The sequence below is a fragment of the Zingiber officinale genome, chromosome 4A, assembly GCF_018446385.1.
Source record: "Zingiber officinale cultivar Zhangliang chromosome 4A, Zo_v1.1, whole genome shotgun sequence".
Lineage (NCBI taxonomy): Eukaryota > Viridiplantae > Streptophyta > Magnoliopsida > Zingiberales > Zingiberaceae > Zingiber > Zingiber officinale.
This window is the reverse complement of record NC_055992.1, coordinates 62805011-62807708: the sequence shown is the minus strand read 5'-3', so window position 1 is coordinate 62807708 and position 2698 is coordinate 62805011. Positions and strand designations below refer to the sequence as shown.

Genomic DNA, 2698 nt, shown 5'->3' with positions numbered 1-2698 from the left:
CGGAATTCTTTGCACGACCGTGTTTGGGACACGACCTAGACCTTTTTCTCCTCGGGATTCTTTACACGGCCGTGTTTGAGACACGGCCTAGACCTTTTTCTCCTCGGGAGATCCTACACGGCCGTGTCTGGATGACACGGCCCAAGCACTTCCCTTCTCTGCAACCTTTGCCTGGCCGTGTATAGCACACGGCCGGGCTCTGTTTTGCACCTAACCTGGAAACAAAATCAAAAGAATGCATCAAACTAAAAGAAATTAAAATACAAATCAAAACTAACTAAAAGAACCCTTGAGTTGCCTCCCAAGAAGCGCTTGTTTAAGGTCTTTAGCTCGACCAAACTTGATCATTCACTTCTTTTCCTCGCCCTTGGAGGACAGATATACTTTTCGTTTTTGTTGGGAGATCTTCTCCCAACATCTTCCACCACATTGTCTCCTTCGTTTGGTGGCCTTCCATGAGGATGGAAATTCCATTCCTCAAGTTTATAAATGCTTGTCCTGCTACAAGCATTTAAAAGAGACGAGACATGGTTAGAGATATTAGATAAATCATATTCCAACCTTTCCTTACCAATTACCAAAGAAAGCTTATGATTTTTGACATCAATTATAGCTCCAGCTGTAGCAAGGAAAGGTCTTCCTAATATGATAGGAATCCTGGGATCCTCTTCCATGTCCAACACGACAAAATCTGTGGGAATAACATTCCCATCCACCTCTACTGGCACATCTTCTATAATACCCAAAGGGTACCTGCAGGAATGATCGGCAAGTTGAAGTGCCATAGTAGTAAGTTTAATGTTTTTGAGACCTAATTTATTACAAATTGAATAGGAAATGAGGCTAACACTTGCCCCAAATCACAAAAAGCTTTTTCAAAAAATTCTTTTCCTATGTTGCAAGGAATATAAAAGCTCCCTGGGTCCTTTAGTTTTGGGGAAGTGTTCTTCTCCAAAATAGCACTACATTCCTCACTAAGCGCAATGGTCTCAACCTCTCCTCTTCTTCTCTTGTTTGACATGAGATCCTTCAGGAATTTGGCAAATCTAGGCATTTGAAGAATAGCATCAATAAGAGGTACCTCTACACAAATTTCCTTAACTTTTTCTAAAAACTTGCCAAATTCTTCATCTTTCTTGAGCATTGTAAGTCTCTGAGGAAAAGGGACAGCTTTGCTCTGATGGTTCAGTGGAAGAGTCTCTTCAACCTCAATGGTACTCTCCTCATTAGCTTGAATCTGATTTGGTATAAGAGGAGAGAGCTCTTCTTCTTTTTGTATCCCTTTTGGAGCAGTCACTTGGGAGTCTCCCAAGGTCCGTCCGCTCCTAAGCTCAATCCTATTGCAATGCTCCATAGGATTCACATCAGGTTTTCCTGGAAGTTGTCCTGGTGCTCTGGATGATGAGGAAGCTAGTTGGCCAATTTGACTATCCTGGATCTTTTGATGCTTTTCAGAATTATCCATTCTCTGAATGAGCTTTGCTAAATCTTGCTTCATTTCATCCTGACTTGAGATAATTTCTTCAAGCATCTTTTCAATATTTGACTTTGGTAAGCCTTGAGAAGATAGATGTTGAAAATTTTGTTGCCCAGCTTGAAAATTTGGTCTTGCCCCCATAGATGGTCCTTGATCTTGATTATTTCTGTAAGAAAAATTGGGATGGCTCTTCCATCCAGGGTTATAAGTATTTGAGTATGGGTTGTTCTGCCTTTGATTGTAACTCATGATCGCATCACATTGTTCCAGTTGATTGATTTGTGCAGTGATAGCTCCCAATGGACATGAATCATTTGGGTGCTCTGAACTCCCACATACTTCACAAGATGTACTAATAGCATTGACCATATTAGCACTAGTCCCCATATTCTCAAATTTCTTTGTAAGAGTGTCCAATTTTGCAGACAAAAGAGTGACTGCATCTACATCAAACTTCCCTGATGCTTTAATTGTTGGGTTTACAGAAGAATAGCCACCACTTCTTTCATTTGCCCATTGATGATGATTTCGTGCTACACTATCAATAATTTCTTCAGCTTCATCTAAACTTTTATTCATAAGTGCCCCTCCAGCAGCTGAATCAAGGGACACTTTGGTATGATAGTTGATACCATTATAAAAAGTGTGCAACACTAACCATCTTTCCAACCCATGATGTGGGCATTGTCTGAGCATACTATTATATCTATCCCATGCTTCAAAAAGAGCTTCTGAGTCAGTTTGCTTGAAGCTTGCAATTAAATTCCTCATATGAGCTGTTTTGCTTGGTGGATAGAATTTATCAAGAAACTGTTGCTCACACTGCTCCCAAGTGGTGATGCTATTAGGGGCCAAAGAATTCAGCCATTGCTTTGCCCTATCTCTTAAAGAAAACCCAAATAATAATAATCTAACTGCTTCTGAAGGAACTCCATTCATTTTCAAGGTACCACATATTTCATAGAAGACCTCTAAGTGTTGATTGGGGTCTTCATGAGGTCCTCCACCAAATTAGTTCTGCTGCACCATAGATATAATTGCGGGTTTGATCTCAAAGTTATTAGCTTCCACTGAAGGTCTTGAAATACTAGATCGAAAACCTCTTGCATAAGGTGCTGCATAATCCTTGAGTGGTCTATTCGCCATGTTCAAATGTTCCTGTTCTTCAATTCGCCTTTGCAGAATTCTTCTTTTATGGAAAATTCTGTCAATCTCAGGGTC

At 40.3% G+C, this 2698-nt stretch overlaps 1 non-coding gene across 1 annotated transcript; it reads left to right on the top strand.

The window, feature by feature from the left end:
- The first annotated feature begins 2144 nt into the window (after nucleotides 1-2144).
- Nucleotides 2145-2250, top strand: LOC121974031. The gene has a single exon (XR_006109912.1). It is a non-coding gene; the product is annotated as a small nucleolar RNA R71 (small nucleolar RNA).
- The last annotated feature ends 448 nt before the right edge of the window (nucleotides 2251-2698 follow it).